The sequence below is a fragment of the Syngnathus leptorhynchus genome, unplaced genomic scaffold (assembly GCF_054491065.1).
Source record: "Syngnathus leptorhynchus isolate UIUO unplaced genomic scaffold, UIUO_Slep HiC_scaffold_42, whole genome shotgun sequence".
Classification (NCBI taxonomy): domain Eukaryota; kingdom Metazoa; phylum Chordata; class Actinopteri; order Syngnathiformes; family Syngnathidae; genus Syngnathus; species Syngnathus leptorhynchus.
The window spans coordinates 120,001-133,560 of NW_028232009.1; positions in this window are offsets into that span (position 1 = coordinate 120,001).

The window sequence follows — 13,560 nt, forward strand, 5'->3', positions numbered from 1 at the left end:
ACCCGCCGAAGGCGGGTGCCGAGTTCACCGGCCCCAAGCGACAACCGGTCACCGAGGCACCCGCCGAAGGCGGGTGCCGAGTTCACTGGCCCCAAGCGACAACCGGTCACCGAGGCACCCGCCAAAGGCGGGTGCCGAGTTCACTGGCCCCAAGCGACGGCGGTCACCGAGGCACCCGCCGGAGGCGGGTGCCGAGTTCACTGGCCCCAAGCGACGGCGGTCACCGAGGCACCCGCCGGAGGCGGGTGCCGAGTTCACCGGCCCCGAGCACCAGCGGTCAGCCACGGAGGGTGCTGGATCATCCATACTTCCATAGCTCCAGAGCTCCATAGCCCCGGAGCTCCATAGCCCCGGAGCTCCATAGCCCCGGAGCTCCATAGCTCCATAGCCCCGGAGCTCCATAGCCCCGGAGCTCCATAGCCCCGGAGCTCCATAGCTCCATAGCCCCGGAGCTCCATAGCCCCGGAGCTCCATAGCCCCGGAGCTCCATAGCCCCGGAGCTCCATAGCCCCGGAGCTCCATAGCTCCAGCCGCGGAGGGTGCTGGCTGGTGGCTCCATAGCTCCATACTTCCATACTTGCAGCCACGGAGTTGGCTAAAATTGCACTAAGTGCGAAAGCCCATTCATTTACAACGGCGTGTCCGCCAGGCGGCGACATTTCCCCGTTACCGGTGGCTGCGCGGCGGGTGAGTGACAGAGCTTATCCGAGCGGCTGGAACTCTGCGCCGGCGTGGTCGAGCGTGAGGCCTCGGCCCTTTGGCTGCCTGGTACCTAAACCACTTCCATTGATCCAGCCACGGAGGGTGCTGGCTGGTGGCTCCATACTTCCATAGCTCCATAGCACCAGAGCTCCATAGCTCCATAGCACCAGAGCTCCATAGCTCCATAGCACCAGAGCTCCATAGCTCCATAGCACCAGAGCTCCATAGCTCCATAGCACCAGAGCTCCATACTTCCAGAGCTCCATAGCTCCATAGCTCCATAGCACCAGAGCTCCATAGCTCCATAGCACCAGAGCTCCATAGCTCCATAGCACCAGAGCTCCATAGCTCCATAGCACCAGAGCTCCATAGCTCCATAGCACCAGAGCTCCATACTTCCAGAGCTCCATAGCTCCATAGCTCCATAGCACCAGAGCTCCAGAGCTCCATAGCACCAGAGCTCCATAGCTCCATAGCACCAGAGCTCCATAGCTCCATAGCTCCAGCCTGGGTGGCTGGTGGCTCCATAGCTCCATACTTCCATAGCTCCAGTCAGAGAGTTGGCTAAAATTGCACTAAGTGCGAAAGCCCATTCATTTACAACGGCGTGTCCACAAGGCGGCGACATTTCCCCTTTACCGGTGGCTGCGCGGCGGGTGAGTGACAGAGCTTATCCGAGCGGCTGGAACTCTGCGCCGGCGTGGTCGAGCGTGAGGCCTCGGCCCTTTGGCTGCCTGGTACCTAAACCACTTCCATTGATCCAGCCACGGAGGGTGCTGGCTGGTGGCTCCATACCTCCAGAGCTCCATAGCACCAGAGCTCCATAGCTCCATAGCACCAGAGCTCCATAGCTCCATAGCACCAGAGCTCCATAGCTCCATAGCACCAGAGCTCCATAGCTCCATAGCACCAGAGCTCCATAGCTCCATAGCACCAGAGCTCCATAGCTCCATAGCACCAGAGCTCCATAGCTCCATAGCACCAGAGCTCCATAGCTCCATAGCACCAGAGCTCCATAGCTCCATAGCACCAGAGCTCCATAGCTCCATAGCACCAGAGCTCCATAGCTCCATAGCACCAGGGCTCCATAGCTCCATAGCTCCAGGGCTCCATAGCTCCATAGCTCCAGGGCTCCATAGCTCCATAGCTCCAGGGCTCCATAGCTCCAGGGCTCCAGGGCTCCATAGCTCCATACCTCCAGAGCTCCATAGCTCCATAGCTCCATACTTCCAGAGCTCCATAGCTCCATAGCGCCATACTTCCATAGCTCCATAGCTCCAGACTTCCATAGCACCAGAGCTCCATACCTCCAGAGCTCCATAGCTCCAGCCTGGGTGGCTGGTGGCTCCATAGCTCCATACTTCCATAGCTCCAGTCAGAGAGTTGGCGAAAATTGCACTAAGTGCGAAAGCCCATTCATTTACAACGGCGTGTCCGCCAGGCGGCGACATTTCCCCGTTACCGGTGGCTGCGCGGCGGGTGAGTGACAGAGCTTATCCGAGCGGCTGGAACTCTGCGCCGGCGTGGTCGAGCGTGAGGCCTCGGCCCTTTGGCTGCCTGGTACCTAAAACACTTCCATTGATCCAGCCACGGAGGGTGCTGGCTGGTGGCTCCATACCTCCAGAGCTCCAGAGCTCCATAGCACCAGAGCTCCAGAGCTCCATAGCACCAGAGCTCCATAGCTCCATAGCACCAGAGCTCCATAGCTCCATAGCACCAGAGCTCCATAGCTCCATAGCACCAGAGCTCCATAGCTCCATAGCACCAGAGCTCCATAGCTCCATAGCACCATAGCTCCATAGCTCCATAGCTCCAGGGCTCCATAGCTCCATAGCTCCAGGGCTCCATAGCTCCAGGGCTCCATAGCTCCATACCTCCATAGCACCAGAGCTCCATAGCACCAGAGCTCCATAGCTCCATAGCACCAGGGCTCCATAGCTCCATAGCTCCAGGGCTCCAGGGCTCCATAGCTCCATACCTCCAGAGCTCCATAGCTCCAGCCTGGGTGGCTGGTGGCTCCATAGCTCCATACTTCCATACTTGCAGCCACGGAGTTGGCTAAAATTGCACTAAGTGCGAAAGCCCATTCATTTACAACGGCGTGTCCGCCAGGCGGCGACATTTCCCCGTTACCGGTGGCTGCGCGGCGGGTGAGTGACAGAGCTTATCCGAGCGGCTGGAACTCTGCGCCGGCGTGGTCGAGCGTGAGGCCTCGGCCCTTTGGCTGCCTGGTACCTAAACCACTTCCATTGATCCAGCCACGGAGGGTGCTGGCTGGTGGCTCCATAGCTCCATAGCTCCATAGCACCAGAGCTCCAGAGCTCCATAGCACCAGAGCTCCATAGCTCCATAGCACCAGAGCTCCGGAGCTCCATGGCTCCATACTTCCATAGCTCCAGCCTGGCTGGCTGGTGGCTCCATAGCTCCATACTTGCAGCCACGGAGCTGGCGAAAATTGCACTAAGTGCGAAAGCCCATTCATTTACAACGGCGTGTCCACAAGGCGGCGACATTTCCCCGTTACCGGTGGCTGCGCGGCGGGTGAGTGACAGAGCTTATCCGAGCGGCTGGAACTCTGCGCCGGCGTGGTCGAGAGTGAGGCCTCGGCCCTTTGGCTGCCTGGTACCTAAAACACTTCCATTGATCCAGCCTCGGAGGGTGCTGGCTGGTGGCTCCATACCTCCATAGCTCCATACCTCCAGAGCTCCATAGCTCCATAGCACCAGAGCTCCATAGCTCCATAGCACCAGAGCTCCATAGCTCCATAGCACCAGAGCTCCATAGCTCCATAGCACCAGAGCTCCATAGCACCAGAGCTCCATAGCTCCATAGCACCAGAGCTCCATAGCTCCATAGCACCAGAGCTCCATAGCTCCATAGCACCAGAGCTCCATAGCTCCATAGCACCAGAGCTCCATAGCTCCATAGCACCAGAGCTCCATAGCTCCATAGCTCCATAGCTCCAGGGCTCCATAGCTCCATAGCTCCAGGGCTCCATAGCTCCAGGGCTCCAGGGCTCCATAGCTCCAGGGCTCCATAGCTCCAGGGCTCCAGGGCTCCATAGCTCCAGGGCTCCATAGCTCCAGGGCTCCAGGGCTCCATAGCTCCATACCTCCAGAGCTCCATACCTCCAGAGCTCCAGAGCTCCATAGCACCAGAGCTCCATGGCTTCAGAGCTCCATAGCACCATAGCTCCATACCTCCAGAGCTCCAGGGCTCCATAGCTCCATAGCTCCATAGCTCCATACCTCCAGAGCTCCATAGCACCAGAGCTCCAGAGCTCCATAGCTCCAGCCTGGGTGGCTGGTGGCTCCATAGCTCCATACTTCCATAGCTCTAAGTCAGAGAGTTGGCGAAAATTGCACTAAGTGCGAAAGCCCATTCATTTACAACGGCGTGTCCACAAGGCGGCGACATTTCCCCGTTACCGGTGGCTGCGCGGCGGGAGAGTGACAGAGCTCATCCGAGCGGCTGGAACTCTGCGCCGGCGTGGTCGAGCGTGAGGCCTCGGCACTTTGGCCGCCTGGTACCTAAACACTTCCATTGATCCAGCCACGGAGGGTGCTGGCTGGTGGCTCCATACCTCCATAGCTCCATACCTCCAGAGCTCCAGAGCTCCATAGCACCAGAGCTCCATAGCTCCATAGCACCAGAGCTCCATAGCACCAGAGCTCCATAGCTCCATAGCACCAGAGCTCCATAGCTCCATAGCACCAGAGCTCCATAGCTCCATAGCTCCATAGCACCAGAGCTCCATAGCACCAGAGCTCCATAGCACCAGAGCTCCATAGCTCCATAGCACCAGAGCTCCATAGCTCCATAGCACCAGCTCCATAGCTCCATAGCACCAGAGCTCCATAGCTCCATAGCACCAGAGCTCCATAGCTCCATAGCACCAGAGCTCCATAGCTCCATAGCACCAGAGCTCCAGAGCTCCTAAGCACCAGAGCTCCATAGCTCCATAGCACCAGAGCTCCATAGCTCCAGAGCTCCATAGCTCCAGCCTGGGTGGCTGGTGGCTCCATAGCTCCATACTTCCATAGCTCTAAGTCAGAGAGTTGGCGAAAATTGCACTAAGTGCGAAAGCCCATTCATTTACAACGGCGTGTCCACAAGGCGGCGACATTTCCCCGTTACCGGTGGCTGCGCGGCGGGAGAGTGACAGAGCTCATCCGAGCGGCTGGAACTCTGCGCCGGCGTGGTCGAGCGTGAGGCCTCGGCACTTTGGCCGCCTGGTACCTAAACACTTCCATTGATCCAGCCACGGAGGGTGCTGGCTGGTGGCTCCATACCTCCATAGCTCCATACCTCCAGAGCTCCAGAGCTCCATAGCACCAGAGCTCCATAGCTCCATAGCACCAGAGCTCCATAGCACCAGAGCTCCATAGCTCCATAGCACCAGAGCTCCATAGCTCCATAGCACCAGAGCTCCATAGCTCCATAGCACCAGAGCTCCATAGCACCAGAGCTCCATAGCTCCATAGCACCAGAGCTCCATAGCTCCATAGCACCAGCTCCATAGCTCCATAGCACCAGAGCTCCATAGCTCCATAGCACCAGAGCTCCATAGCTCCATAGCACCAGAGCTCCATAGCTCCATAGCACCAGAGCTCCATAGCTCCATAGCTCCAGGGCTCCATAGCTCCAGGGCTCCAGGGCTCCATAGCTCCAGGGCTCCATAGCTCCAGGGCTCCAGGGCTCCATAGCTCCATACCTCCAGAGCTCCATAGCTCCATACTTCCAGAGCTCCATAGCTCCATAGCACCAGAGCTCCAGAGCTCCATAGCTCCATAGCACCAGAGCTCCATAGCACCAGAGCTCCATAGCTCCAGCCTGGGTGGCTGGTGGCTCCATAGCTCCATACTTCCATAGCTCCAGTCAGAGAGTTGGCGAAAATTGCACTAAGTGCGAAAGCCCATTCATTTACAAGGGCGTGTCCACAAGGCGGCGACATTTCCCCGTTACCGGTGGCTGCGCGGCAGGAGAGTGACAGAGCTTATCCGAGCGGCTGGAACTCTGCGCCGGCGTGGTCGAACGGCTGGCCTCGGTAGTTGAGGTACCAGGGGTGGGCCGGGGAGCTCCAGGCGGGTCTTGTGAGAGAGTGAAGCCGAGCGGCTGGAACTCTGGGCCGGCCTGGTCGAGCGGCTGGCCTCGGTAGTTGAGGTACCAGGGGCGGGCTGGGGAGCTCCAGGCGGGGCTTGTGAGAGAGTGAAGCCGAGCGGCTGGAACTCTGGGCCGGCGTGGTTGAGCCACGGAGGGTGCTGGCTGGTGGCTCCATAGCTCCATAGCTCCATAGCTCCATAGCTCCATACTTCCATAGCTCCATACTTCCATAGCTCCAGACTTCCATAGCTCCATAGCTCCATAGCTCCATAGCTCCATAGCTCCATAGCACCAGAGCTCCAGAGCTCCATAGCACCAGAGCTCCAGAGCTCCATAGCTCCATAGCTCCATAGCCCCAGAGCTCCATAGCTCCATAGCTCCATAGCTCCAGAGCTCCATACTTCCATAGCTCCAGAGCTCCAGCCTGTCTGGTGGCTCCATAGCTCCATAGCTCCATACTTGCAGCCACGGAGCTGGCGAAAATTGCACTAAGTGCGAAAGCCCATTCATTTACAACGGCGTGTCCACAAGGCGGCGACATTTCCCCGTTACCGGTGGCTGCTTAGCGGGAGAGTGACAGAGCTTATCCGAGCGGCTGGAACTCTGGGCCGGCCTGGTCGAGCGGCTGGCCTCGGTAGTTGAGGTACCAGGGGCGGGCTGGGGAGCTCCAGGCGGGGCTTGTGAGAGAGTGTAGCCGAGCGGCTGGAACTCTGGGCCGGCGTGGTTGAGCAGCATGCCCGCGGAGGTGGCTCTTCCATAGGCACGGAGGGTGCTGGAGCTCCACACTTCCTTAGGCACGGAGGGTGCTGGAGCTCCACACTTCCATAGGCAGGGAGGGTGCTGGAGCTCCACACTTCCATAGGCAGGGAGGGTGCTGGAGCTCCACACTTCCATAGGCAGGGAGGGTGCTGGAGCTCCACACTTCCATAGGCAGGGAGGGTGCTGGAGCTCCACACTTCCATAGGCAGGGAGGGTGCTGGAGCTCCACACTTCCATAGGCAGGGAGGGTGCTGGAGCTCCACACTTCCATAGGCAGGGAGGGTGCTGGAGCTCCACACTTCCATAGGCAGGGAGGGTGCTGGAGCTCCACACTTCCATAGGCAGGGAGGGTGCTGGAGCTCCACACTTCCATAGGCAGGGAGGGTGCTGGAGCTCCACACTTCCATAGGCAGGGAGGGTGCTGGAGCTCCACACTTCCATAGGCAGGGAGGGTGCTGGAGCTCCACACTTCCATAGGCAGGGAGGGTGCTGGAGCTCCACACTTCCATAGGCAGGGAGGGTGCTGGAGCTCCACACTTCCATAGGCAGGGAGGGTGCTGGAGCTCCACACTTCCATAGGCAGGGAGGGTGCTGGAGCTCCACACTTCCATAGGCAGGGAGGGTGCTGGAGCTCCACACTTCCATAGGCAGGGAGGGTGCTGGAGCTCCACACTTCCATAGGCAGGGAGGGTGCTGGAGCTCCACACTTCCATAGGCAGGGAGGGTGCTGGAGCTCCACACTTCCATAGGCAGGGAGGGTGCTGGAGCTCCACACTTCCATAGGCAGGGAGGGTGCTGGAGCTCCACACTTCCATAGGCAGGGAGGGTGCTGGAGCTCCACACTTCCATAGGCAGGGAGGGTGCTGGAGCTCCACACTTCCATAGGCAGGGAGGGTGCTGGAGCTCCACACTTCCATAGGCAGGGAGGGTGCTGGAGCTCCACACTTCCATAGGCAGGGAGGGTGCTGGAGCTCCACACTTCCATAGGCAGGGAGGGTGCTGGAGCTCCACACTTCCATAGGCAGGGAGGGTGCTGGAGCTCCACACTTCCATAGGCAGGGAGGGTGCTGGAGCTCCATACTTCCATAGGCAGGGAGGGTGCTGGAGCTCCACACTTCCATAGGCAGGGAGGGTGCTGGAGCTCCACACTTCCATAGGCAGGGAGGGTGCTGGAGCTCCACACTTCCATAGGCAGGGAGGGTGCTGGAGCTCCACACTTCCGTAGGCAGGGAGGGTGCTGGAGCTCCACACTTCCATAGGCAGGGAGGGTGCTGGAGCTCCACACTTCCATAGGCAGGGAGGGTGCTGGAGCTCCACACTTCCGTAGGCAGGGAGGGTGCTGGAGCTCCACACTTCCATAGGCAGGGAGGGTGCTGGAGCTCCACACTTCCATAGGCAGGGAGGGTGCTGGAGCTCCACACTTCCGTAGGCAGGGAGGGTGCTGGAGCTCCACACTTCCATAGGCAGGGAGGGTGCTGGCACATCCACACTTCCAGCCACGGAGCATGCTGGCACTTCCACCTTGCTTGCTAAGTCGGCGTGATCTTGCCCAAAAAGTCCCTCCTCACCTCCAGCTGGAAGTGGAAAAAAATCCTCCACCTGCTTGGCCGAGGTTCTGGAAGCCAGCAGCTCGCAGAATGTTGCCAAAGTTTCACTGGAAGGAAAAGAAAAGAGAAGACCGAGTGCGCATTTCACCTACCGCCGAATGTCCACAAGAGGGAAGTGTCACTCCGTCGCAGAATCTGCGCCGACGCACTCGGCACCCTTCGAATTTATGGTGCCGGTGCGGGTGTTCTGGGTGCAAAAAGGCCGCCCAAGTGGTAGAAAAAAATCAGACTTCGTCTCTTAGGTCGAAATTAATGCCAAGTTTTGAAATGCGCTGGCAGGGGTGGACCAGGGCCCGTTAGAAGTGCTTAGCCGAGGTCCTGGAAGCCTAACCCGGCGTGATCTTGTGCAAAAAGCCGCTGCTGAGCTCCAGCTGGAAGTGTAAAAAGAACCGGGCTGGATCAAAAAAAGAACCGGGAGGCCCGTTAAAATTGCTTAGCCGAGGTCCTGGAACCCTAACCCGGCGTGATCTTGTGCAAAAAGCCGCTGCTGAGCTCCAGCTGGAAGTGTAAAAAGAACCGGGCTGGTTCAAAAAAAGAACCGGGCGACCCGTTAGAAGTGCTTAGCCGAGGTCCTGGAAGCCTAACCCGGCGTGATCTTGTGCAAAAAGCCGCTGCTGAGCTCCAGCTGGAAGTGGAAAAAGAACCGGGCTGGATAAAAAAAGAACCGGGCTGGATCAAAAAAGAACCGGGCGACCCGTTAAAATTGCTTAGCCGAGGTCCTGGAAGCCTAACACGGCGTGATCTTGTGCAAAAAGCCGCTCCCGAGCTCCAGCTGGAAGTGTAAAAAGAACCAGGCTGGATAAAAAAAAGAACCGGGCTGGATCAAAAAAGAACCGGGCGACCCGTTAAAATTGCTTAGCCGAGGTCCTGGAAGCCTAACACGGCGTGATCTTGTGCAAAAAGCCGCTCCCGAGCTCCAGCTGGAAGTGTAAAAAGAACCGGGCTGGATAAAAAAAGAACCGGGCTGGATAAAAAAAAGAACCGGGCGACCCGTTAAAATTGCTTAGCCGAGGTCCTGGAAGCCTAACACGGCGTGTTCTTGTGCAAAAAGCCGCTCCCGAGCTCCAGCTGGAAGTGTAAAAAGAACCGGGCTGGATAAAAAAAGAACCGGGCTGGATCAAAAAAAAGAACCGGGCGACCCGTTAAAATTGCTTAGCCGAGGTCCTGGAAGCCTAACACGGCGTGTTCTTGTGCAAAAAGCCGCTCCCGAGCTCCAGCTGGAAGTGTAAAAAGAACCGGGCTGGATAAAAAAAAGAACCGGGCTGGATCAAAAAAGAACCGGGCGACCCGTTAAAATTGCTTAGCCGAGGTCCTGGAAGCCTAACACGGCGTGATCTTGTGCAAAAAGCCGCTCCCGAGCTCCAGCTGGAAGTGTAAAAAGAACCAGGCTGGATAAAAAAAAGAACCGGGCTGGATCAAAAAAGAACCGGGCGACCCGTTAAAATTGCTTAGCCGAGGTCCTGGAAGCCTAACACGGCGTGATCTTGTGCAAAAAGCCGCTCCCGAGCTCCAGCTGGAAGTGTAAAAAGAACCGGGCTGGATAAAAAAAGAACCGGGCTGGATAAAAAAAAGAACCGGGCGACCCGTTAAAATTGCTTAGCCGAGGTCCTGGAAGCCTAACACGGCGTGTTCTTGTGCAAAAAGCCGCTCCCGAGCTCCAGCTGGAAGTGTAAAAAGAACCGGGCTGGATAAAAAAAGAACCGGGCTGGATAAAAAAAAAGAACCGGGCGACCCGTTAAAATTGCTTAGCCGAGGTCCTGGAAGCCTAACACGGCGTGTTCTTGTGCAAAAAGCCGCTCCCGAGCTCCAGCTGGAAGTGTAAAAAGAACCGGGCTGGATAAAAAAAAGAACCGGGCTGGATCAAAAAAGAACCGGGCGACCCGTTAAAATTGCTTAGCCGAGGTCCTGGAAGCCTAACACGGCGTGATCTTGTGCAAAAAGCCGCTCCCGAGCTCCAGCTGGAAGTGTAAAAAGAACCAGGCTGGATAAAAAAAAGAACCGGGCTGGATCAAAAAAGAACCGGGCGACCCGTTAAAATTGCTTAGCCGAGGTCCTGGAAGCCTAACACGGCGTGATCTTGTGCAAAAAGCCGCTCCCGAGCTCCAGCTGGAAGTGTAAAAAGAACCGGGCTGGATAAAAAAAGAACCGGGCTGGATAAAAAAAAGAACCGGGCGACCCGTTAAAATTGCTTAGCCGAGGTCCTGGAAGCCTAACACGGCGTGTTCTTGTGCAAAAAGCCGCTCCCGAGCTCCAGCTGGAAGTGTAAAAAGAACCGGGCTGGATAAAAAAAGAACCGGGCTGGATAAAAAAAAAGAACCGGGCGACCCGTTAAAATTGCTTAGCCGAGGTCCTGGAAGCCTAACACGGCGTGTTCTTGTGCAAAAAGCCGCTCCCGAGCTCCAGCTGGAAGTGTAAAAAGAACCGGGCTGGATAAAAAAAAGAACCGGGCTGGATCAAAAAAGAACCGGGCGACCCGTTAAAATTGCTTAGCCGAGGTCCTGGAAGCCTAACACGGCGTGATCTTGTGCAAAAAGCCGCTCCCGAGCTCCAGCTGGAAGTGTAAAAAGAACCAGGCTGGATAAAAAAAAGAACCGGGCTGGATCAAAAAAGAACCGGGCGACCCGTTAAAATTGCTTAGCCGAGGTCCTGGAAGCCTAACACGGCGTGATCTTGTGCAAAAAGCCGCTCCCGAGCTCCAGCTGGAAGTGTAAAAAGAACCGGGCTGGATAAAAAAAGAACCGGGCTGGATAAAAAAAAGAACCGGGCGACCCGTTAAAATTGCTTAGCCGAGGTCCTGGAAGCCTAACACGGCGTGTTCTTGTGCAAAAAGCCGCTCCCGAGCTCCAGCTGGAAGTGTAAAAAGAACCGGGCTGGATAAAAAAAGAACCGGGCTGGATAAAAAAAAAGAACCGGGCGACCCGTTAAAATTGCTTAGCCGAGGTCCTGGAAGCCTAACACGGCGTGTTCTTGTGCAAAAAGCCGCTCCCGAGCTCCAGCTGGAAGTGTAAAAAGAACCGGGCTGGATAAAAAAAAGAACCGGGCTGGATCAAAAAAGAACCGGGCGACCCGTTAAAATTGCTTAGCCGAGGTCCTGGAAGCCTAACACGGCGTGATCTTGTGCAAAAAGCCGCTCCCGAGCTCCAGCTGGAAGTGTAAAAAGAACCGGGCTGGATAAAAAAAGAACCGGGCTGGATCAAAAAAGAACCGGGGGACCCGTTAAAATTGCTTAGCCGAGGTCCTGGAAGCCTAACACGGCGTGATCTTGTGCAAAAAGCCGCTCCCGAGCTCCAGCTGGAAGTGTAAAAAGAACCGGGCTGGATAAAAAAAGAACCGGGCTGGATCAAAAAAGAACCGGGGGACCCGTTAAAATTGCTTAGCCGAGGTCCTGGAAGCCTAACCCGGCGTGATCTTGTGCAAAAAGCCGCTCCCGAGCTCCAGCTGGAAGTGTAAAAAGAACCGGGCTGGATAAAAAAAAGAACCGGGCTGGATCAAAAAAGAACCGGGCGACCCGTTAAAATTGCTTAGCCGAGGTCCTGGAAGCCTAACACGGCGTGATCTTGTGCAAATAGCCGCTCCCGAGCTCCAGCTGGAAGTGTAAAAAGAACCAGGCTGGATAAAAAAAAGAACCGGGCTGGATCAAAAAAGAACCGGGCGACCCGTTAAAATTGCTTAGCCGAGGTCCTGGAAGCCTAACCCGGCGTGATCTTGTGCAAAAAGCCGCTCCCAAGCTCCAGCTGGAAGTGTAAAAAGAACCGGGCTGGATAAAAAAAAGAACCGGGCTGGATCAAAAAAGAACCGGGCGACCCGTTAAAATTGCTTAGCCGAGGTCCTGGAAGCCTAACCCGGCGTGATCTTGCCCGAAATTCGGCCTCTATACTTCCATTTTAGGTACCAGGCGCTCATAGTGTGTTGGTCCCACTAGTCAGTGTACTGGTCCCACTCGCTAGTGTACTGGTCCCCCTAGTCAGTGTACTCATCCAGTTACCCCCCGTTTTCCAAAACACCATCGGCACGTATAAGGGGGGGACTCCTGAGAGAGATGAGGTATATGGCAGCGCAACACCAATCCGCTCCGCGCTGGTTCCCATGTCGGCTACGGATGAATAAAACCAGCCTGTCCCCCCTGGAGCTCACGAGACACGGAATTTTTTCTAAGTGCCAACGGCTCTTCCGAGCAAACGTGTCCGCTCCGGCTGGTTCCCCCGTCGGCCTCGAATGACGAAAAATGCCGGTCTCCGCCCGGAGCTCATGACAAACGAAAAATGTTCTAAGTGCCAACGGCACTAGCGAGCGAATGTGTCCGCTCGGCGCTGGTTCCCGGGTCGAACCCGGAAGACGAAAAACGCCGGTCCTCGCCCGGAGCTCATGACAAACGAAAAATTTTCTAAGTGCCAACGGCACTAGCGAGCGAATGTGTCCGCTCGGCGCTGGTTCCCGGGTCGAACCCGGAAGACGAAAAACGCCGGTCCTCGCCCGGAGCTCATGACAAACGAAAAATTTTCTAAGTGCCAACGGCACTAGCGAGCGAATGTGTCCGCTCGGCGCTGGTTCCCGGGTCGAACCCGGAAGACGAAAAACGCCGGTCCTCGCCCGGAGCTCATGACAAACGAAAAATTTTCTAAGTGCCAACGGCACTAGCGAGCGAATGTGTCCGCTCGGCGCTGGTTCCCGGGTCGAACCCGGAAGACGAAAAACGCCGGTCCTCGCCCGGAGCTCATGACAAACGAAAAATTTTCTAAGTGCCAACGGCACTAGCGAGCGAATGTGTCCGCTCGGCGCTGGTTCCCGGGTCGAACCCGGAAGACGAAAAACGCCGGTCTCCGCCCGGAGCTCATGACAAACGAAAAATTTTCTAAGTGCCAACGGCACTAGCGAGCGAATGTGTCCGCTCGGCGCTGGTTCCCGGGTCGAACCCGGAAGACGAAAAACGCCGGTCCTCGCCCGGAGCTCATGACAAACGAAAAATTTTCTAAGTGCCAACGGCACTAGCGAGCGAATGTGTCCGCTCGGCGCTGGTTCCCGGGTCGAACCCGGAAGACGAAAAACGCCGGTCCTCGCCCGGAGCTCATGACAAACGAAAAATTTTCTAAGTGCCAACGGCACTAGCGAGCGAATGTGTCCGCTCGGCGCTGGTTCCCGGGTCGAACCCGGAAGACGAAAAACGCCGGTCTCCGCCCGGAGCTCATGACAAACGAAAAATTTTCTAAGTGCCAACGGCACTAGCGAGCGAATGTGTCCGCTCGGCGCTGGTTCCCGGGTCGAACCCGGAAGACGAAAAACGCCGGTCCTCGCCCGGAGCTCATGACAAACGAAAAATTTTCTAAGTGCCAACGGCACTAGCGAGCGAATGTGTCCGCTCGGCGCTGGTTCCCGGGTCGAACCCGGAAGA